The sequence below is a fragment of the Pseudophryne corroboree genome, chromosome 6 (assembly GCF_028390025.1).
Source record: "Pseudophryne corroboree isolate aPseCor3 chromosome 6, aPseCor3.hap2, whole genome shotgun sequence".
Lineage (NCBI taxonomy): Eukaryota > Metazoa > Chordata > Amphibia > Anura > Myobatrachidae > Pseudophryne > Pseudophryne corroboree.
The window spans coordinates 181,756,350-181,764,736 of NC_086449.1; positions in this window are offsets into that span (position 1 = coordinate 181,756,350).

Consider the following 8,387-nt stretch of genomic DNA (forward strand, 5'->3'; position numbering starts at 1 on the left):
ACAGGAGCGGGTTGGCTGGTACTTTACCTCTCTCCCAACTTTATCTCTCTCCATAGCTTAGAAAATAGACTCCTTAAAGTACCAACCAATCAGCTCCTAACTGTTCATTTTTAAACACAGCCTGTAACATGGCAGTTAGGAGCTGATTGACTGCCACTTTATCTCCCTCTCCATTTTATAACTCTCCAAGGCTTAGTACATTTCTTCCATCATGTCTAACAGTCACCACCTACACATAGCTAATTCACTCATATTAAGACTGGACTAATGTTTGGCCTATGAATTTACTAAAAACTTGTAACATCACTGAGGTATGAGGTACACAAAAGTCCCTTGTGCCTCAGTGAAGTTACTATTTTAATATTGATTTAGTGGGCAAAGTGGATGCATCCACTAAGTGCGAGCAACAGTTACACCTTAAACAAATAACATATATAATTAACTTAATATTAACCATTTGCTAAACATGAATTGTCCACCATCTGCATAATTACAACCCTAACCGATGATTCATGGGACATTGCGCGTCTGATTAATTTGACTCAAGATGCAAGAGGGATATTATTCTGTACAGGCGATGTTTGTGTTCCCAGCAGCATTTTATCTCTGGGATAAACCCTAAATTGCCTGTGAGGGCAGAAATGTATTATTGTGACATGTGACGCATCCTCATTATATGCAAGGCTTGGAATACTGTAATGACATATATATATATATATATATATATAATACAGACTGAAGTGAGCACAAGGAACGGATACCTAGAAATACGCTGTACACTCGAGGACAGCATGCGGCAATGCAATGTGCGAGAGAAAGAAGCGGACAGTGACCGATTGCATGTGCCTATGTTAATGTGTGTGTTGAAGTCACTGAATTATTTATGTGGGTACATACAGACTGCACTAGAATAGAATAAACTGGGATGTCTAAGCAGTGCGCGGTGTGAGAACACAAAGAGCTCCTTCAGGACTCATTTACACCTATCTGCTGATAATGCGCTTTTCATCGCTAACACTTGAACATCGCATTAAAGACAAGATGAATATATTTGGGTGAGCTCATTTCCCCCACTGTGTTCTAAAGTTTTAATGCTGCGTTTAAAATTTTAGATTCAATGCATTATGAGAGACAACTTTTAATAATCATTGGGGTTGCTTTTGTTCCCCAATATATGGCTGAAAAACACCAAAACATAGACATGGTGGCGGCAGCACAATTATATTGGCAAATGCCCTATTTCTCATATGTGGATGCAGCCTACCGCTATAATAGATTAGATAGTAAAAGTGTGACTTATGAAAAGCATTAAAACATTCTAAGAATGCTTCACTAAAGCACACTATAGCTTTCACGTGTGAACAATTTATTTATCAATAGGCCCCTTCTCTGTCATTAGGCTGGCTTGTCACTGCAGTGTACCCACATAAACAGTGAAAGTAGGCAAATAGTATGTAATAGTACATTTAATCTGAAACACCCAATCACCCAATTACAGTGCACTATGTATGTGTGTATATGTGTGTGTATATATATATATATATATATATATATATTAGTGACGTGCACCGGAAATTTTTCGGGTTTTGTGTTATGGTTTTGGATTCGGTTCCACGGCCATGTTTTGGATTCGGACGCGTTTTGGCAAAACCTCCCTGAAATTTTTTTGTCAGATTCGGGTGTGTTTTGGATTCGGTTTTTTATTTACAAAAACCCCTCAAAAACAGCTTAAATCACAGAATTTGGGGGTCATTTTGATCCCATAGTATTATTAACCTCAATAACCATAATTTCCACTCATTTCCAGTCTATTCTGAACACCTCACACCTCACAATATTATTTTTAGTCCTAAAATTTGCACCAAGGTCGCTGGATGACTAAGCTAAGCGACCCAAGTGGCCGACACAAACACCTGGCCCATCTAGGAGTGGCACTGCAGTGTCAGACAGGATGGCCGATTTAAAAAATAGTCCCCAAACAGCACATGATGCAAAGAAAAAAAGAGGTGCACCAAGCTCGCTGGATGGCTAAGCTAAGCGACCCAAGTGGCCGATACAAACACCTGGCCCATCTAGGAGTGGCACTGCAGTGTCAGACAGGATGGCCGATTTAAAAAATAGTCCCCAAACAGCACATGATGCAAAGAAAAAAAGAGGTGCACCAAGCTCGCTGGATGGCTAAGCTAAGCGACCCAAGTGGCCGACACAAACACCTGGCCCATCTAGGAGTGGCACTGCAGTGTCAGACAGGATGGCACTTCAAAAAATTGTCCCCAAACAGCATATGATGCAAAGAAAAAAAGAGGTGCACCAAGGTCGCTGGATGACTAAGCTAAGCGACCCAAGCGGCCGACACAAACACCTGGCCCATCTAGGAGTGGCACTGCAGTGTCAGACAGGATGGGCGATTTAAAAAATAGTCCCCAAACAGCACATGATGCAAAGAAAAAAAGAGGTGCACCAAGGTCGCTGGATGGCTAAGCTAAGCGACCCAAGTGGCCGACACAAACACCTGGCCCACCTAGGGGTGGCACTGCAGTTTTCTAGCGAGAGGATGAGTGCTTTTAATTTTGATTTTTTTGGTCATTTTACTGAACTTTTGTAGTATACTTGACGACACCGAGGTAGAGCAATGGACTACTGTACTGTACTGCTATATATATACTGGTGGTCAGCAAAATTCTGCACTGTCCTCCTACTATATAGTATACTGCGCACAACTAAAATGCAGCACAGGTATGGATGCATAGTAGACTTAACGACACAGAGGTAGGTAGAGCAGTGGACTACTGTACCGTACTGCTATATATATACTGGTGGTCAGCAAAATTCTGCACTGTCCTCCTACTATATAGTATACTGCGCACAACTAAAATGCAGCACAGGTATGGATGCATAGTATACTTGACGACACAGAGGTAGAGCAGTGGACTACTGTACCGTACTGCTATATATATACTGGTGGTCAGCAAAATTCTGCACTGTCCTCCTACTATATAATACTGCGCACAACTAAAATGCAGCACAGGTATGGATGGATAGCATACTTGATGACACAGAGGTAGGTAGGGCAGTGGACTACTGTACTGTACTGCTATATATATACTGGTGGTCAGCAAAATTCTGCACTGTCCTCCTACTATATAGTATACTGCGCACAACTAAAATGCAGCACAGGTATGGATGCATAGTATACTTGACGACACAGAGGTAGAGCAGTGGACTACTGTACCGTACTGCTATATATATATACTGGTGGTCAGCAAAATTCTGCACTGTCCTCCTACTATATAATACTACGCACAACTAAAATGCAGCACAGGTATGGATGGATAGTATACTTGGCGACACAGAGGTAGGTAGAGCAGTGGACTACTGTACCGTACTGCTATATACATACTGGTGGTCAGCAAAATTCTGCACTGTCCTCCTACTATATAATACTGCACACAACTAAAATGCAGCACAGGTATGGATGGATAGTATACTTGACGACACAGAGGTAGGTAGAGCAGTGGACTACTGTACCGTACTGCTATATATATATACTGGTGGTCAGCAAAATTCTGCACTGTCCTCCTACTATATAATACTGCACACAACTAAAATGTAGCACAGGCATGGATGGATAGTATACTTGACGACACAGAGGTAGGTAGAGCAGTGGACTACTGTACCGTACTGCTATATATATACTGGTGATCAGCAAAATTCTGCACTGTCCTCCTACTATATAATACTGCGCACAACTAAACTGCAGCACAGGTATAGATGGATAGTATACTTGACAACACAGAGGTAGGTAGAGCAGTGGACTACTGTACCGTACTGCTATATATATACTGGTGACAGCAAAATACTGCACTGTCCTCCTACTATATAATACTGTGCACAACTAAAATGCAGCACAGGTATGGATGGATAGTATACTTGACGACAAAGAGGTAGGAAGAGCAGTGGACTACTGTACCATACTGCTATATATATACTGGTGACAGCAAAATTCTGCACTGTCCTACTATATAATACTGCGCACAACTAAAATGCAGCACAGGTATGGATGGATACTTGACGACACAGAGGTAGGTAGAGCAGTGGACTACTGTACCGTACTGCTATATATTATATACTGGTGGTCAGCAAAATTCTGCACTGTCCTCCTACTATATAATACTGCGCACAACTAAAATGCAGCACAGGTATGGATGGATACTTGACGACACAGAGGTAGGTAGAGCAGTGGACTACTGTACCGTACTGCTATATAATACTGGTGGTCAGCAAAATTCTGCACTGTCCTCCTACTATATACTACAATGCAGCACAGATATGGAGCGTTTTTCAGGCAGAGAACGTAGATATTTTTAGCACACTGAGCACAGATATTTGCAAGCACACTGAGCACAGATATTTGCAAGCACACTGAGCATAGATGTTTGCAGCACACTGAGCACAGATATTTGCAAGCACACTGAGCATAGATATTTGCAGCACACTGAGCACAGATATTTGCAAGCACACTGAGCATAGATATTTGCAGCACACTGAGCACAGATATTTGCAGCACACTGAACACAGAAACTGAGAGAACGCTGCACGTCCTCTCCCTATCATCTCCAATGCACGAGTGAAAATGGCGGCGACGCGCGGCTCCTTATATAGAATACAAATCTCGCGAGAATCCGACAGCGGGATGATGACGTTCGGGCGCGCTCGGGTTAACCGTACGTACGTACGTACGTACGTACATACATACATACACACACACACACTCATATGCACAAGCATATTTCTTTTACACCCACAGGGCTCAGCTTTCAGGTTGGGTATCCAGTTATTCACAGTGTGAATTTAAGCTCTATATGACATTTTTTGACACAAAACTAAAAGAACAAAAAAACAACAGAAAAACATTTAACAAATGAATAACCATTTCAAAATGAAACCAGCACAAAAGCAGAAAATGGCTCCTTTGTGTTTCTAGCCGAATAAATTACAGCTCAATGTTATTAAAACACTTAGTCGTTAAGTTGCCAAGAAAATCCACTATATTGGAGCGTACGTGAGGGCTTGTCTTCATGCAGAGTAATTAAATGAGATTTATGGGCCTGTATTACATCAGACGTTGATAGTTCATTTTTCCTTCCTTCATATTTTGTCCTGCTTTATTAGAGCGTTTGACAGCTGGTAAAAATAGTGTTACATTCCCCAGCCCGTTGCAGAGTCCCCGTTCAGAGGTATATCTCTCCCCCTGTCACGTTTCCTGCTGCAGATGATGAATGGTACCCTCTCCTTCACTATACTGAATTCTGCACTAAGCAATGTCAGACACAGCATCAGTTTATCTTAATCTGTGATGTTCTGAGAGAGAGAGAAATAGGCCGAGCCAATTTAGGTTTGGAGTTTAAAAGATGCGATTTATCGTCTGTTTTGCTGTACTCGGGGAAAAAAATTCTGGATGATAAATATATGCCCCTATCTACATTTATTTACAGATTAAGTAAAGAGGGATGCTAGACGGCTACAGCAGATACTTAACTCTATAGTTCTGCAACTAGGACTTAAACCTCAAATACTACATGATAATATAGGGGTTGGGTTATGGGTCCCATTATAGCTTATTTACAAAATGCATGAGGCCTAATAACACAAAGAACCAAGAGCATGTGGTATAGATTTCTTGTATATATTGCACTAGATCAGTGCATTGTCTATGTCTTTAGAATGTAAGCTCTCGTGAGCAGGGCCCTCTTCCCTCATGTGCTTATCCTTACTTACACTATGATCTAGTCCATACTCCCTACAACGGCACCTAACCCTTGCTTTCTGCCGCCCTGCTGCGTATTTGCGTGTTATGCAGAAATGTATATAAACCATGTACTTTTACTGTAAGTCACTGTTTTCTTGATTTGCTAATTTGTTATTGTACTTTGTTAGACGCTGTGTAACCCTTGTGGCGCTAAATAAATAAAGGATAATGTGCGAGCAGCGGTGTTTGCTAGGTGAGTATGGCATCTACACAGTGCCGAGACTGTTTCCGGGGGCAGCCCAGCATCTCCAGGAGTGCTGGACACGCCCCCAGAGTGACAAAACAGTCTATGTTGTGAGGCCACGCCCCATACCAGTGAAGCCACGCCCCCTTTCAGGAGCGCGTGCCGGTCCCGCTCCACAGACCTCCAATGTTGGGAGCTATGCTTAAAATGCAGTATGTCGTGCCTCGGCTCCACTGTCTATGTAAAATGCTCCTAATACATCCAAATATATAATCATAAATAAATAAGGGTCTGGAGCACTGCAACAAATCAGAGTTTACTACTTATTAATGGTAAACACTAATTAAAGTTAACATTTGTCACTGTTGTATTTCCTGTCTTTCTATCGGAATGATGTCACGTTCCTAGTGCACTGACCCTCTGCATTATACTAAGGAGAGAACACAAAATGGCTGCCCCCACGGCTTGTAAGGAGTGATGAAAGCTCTTTAAACTTCGCTCTCTATCCTACACTGCTTGTCTTTTGTTTCTGTTTTTAGATTTTACGTTCTTTCCATCTGTACATGTGAATGTCTATGCACCCTTCACATCCTGCACAGCACTGTGTAAGATGTCAACACATTGTAAATACTGTATAATATTAATAATGGTTGTGCATTGCATCATAAAACTATAATTATATCCAGCTGTACATCATCATCATTGTGGAAAATGTGGCCTGTGCCTTGGAATAGTCATGCGATAGCTCTGTACCCTAATAGCATAGCTCCCCTAGCACTGCCATTTGTAATGCGGCCCCAGAGTGTTCGCTCGATCCATCCTCTTCCAAAGCACGGCTATAAACATAACAAAACTGTGCAGTGGATTGGCCAGACTATCAAATGTGGGATATGAAAGTGTCAGGCAAGCCTATCACCCCACATTGGAACTGTGAATATATGAAGCATTAAAAAAACAGAGACAGCGTTTCATGGAGAATCTAATGAGGATGGATACAGTCCGGTATGAATCAACAAGACACATAGCGCAATACCATTAGTCTGCTGACTACATGTCATTATGAGCTCCAGAGAGGCAGAAGGATGAAGGATCGTTTGCTCTGCCTAGATGCACGAGATGCATATGAGGTTGAATCCTCCTGGATATCAGAGCTATCAATCCATTCAGGAAGAGGCATTACCTCTTGCTCCATCTATATGCATCAGTGAAATCCATGTGATATATGCTCTACTTTCCACCAAGACAACAGTGACATGTATATTGCACATTGTCCTTCCCTGGAAAACATGCCGTTTATGAAGACTCCGCTCTGTACTTTATGACCTCTTCTCATGACCGCAACCTGGGAGCGCTGTGAAATCAGATGATCTAAACACCAATGAAAATATTAACTCAAAGGACTCATTAAGACTTGCAGTGTCCCATATTACCATTATGCCATTATTTATATAATAAACCATATGACCCTACGGAGAACTTGCAACCATATTACTGAAGCGGAGCACCTAGAGGGGAGCCAGACATGAGGGCAATACATACACACTTCAGGCAAATTGCACCCTGTTACCCACATGATAAGCTGTTAAGGAAATGTGTGTCCTGATCACAGAACCAGCTCATATTTGGTCACCGTAAGGCAGAATAATCATATTTAATACAGTGATCCTTCTTACAGCCTGCAGGAGGCACTGTTCCTACCGCTGTACAATATATACCCAGCCACAAACATTGTTTATCAATAGCAGATGTAACAGTGGTCCCTGTAAATTGTAAAACCGGGCCTTCAGGCAGGGCTGCCAAGAGAAATCCTGTGCCCCGGAACATCAAATTCCTGGGGCCCAGTGGCGTGCGGTGAGGTCAGTGGCTGGTGAGGCACTTCAGCCATAATGTCCACAGAGTCCCGCCGATGACCCCTACCACCGCCGAGCTGATGCCTGCTACCACCCCCAAGCTAATGCCCACTACTACCGCCAATAATGGCCGCTGCCCCCACCAATGTCCTACAAATTGCCACCATCAACTGCCACTAATTCGCATCTCAGTCCAATTAATAAAAAATATAATTGGTGCACACCCCCGCCCCGCTGCCCAATCACATAAGACTCAGTGAAAGGGGCGTGCTTACATATGGACTGACAGCCAGAGGCATAACAAGGGTTTTTGGCGCCCAGGGCAAGATGAAAAAAAGAGAGAAGAGGATAGGAAGAGAGGGGAGAGGAGAGAAAGGGGGAGGAAAAGTAGAGAGGGATGGAGGAGAAGGGGAGAAAAAGGGAGGGAGAAGAAAGAGGGAGGAAGAGAGGGGAAGAAGGAGGAGGAAAAGAGAGAGGAGGAGAGGAAAAGAGGGGATAGGAGGAGGACAGAGGGAGAGGGGAGAACAAGAGAGGGAGAGAGCGG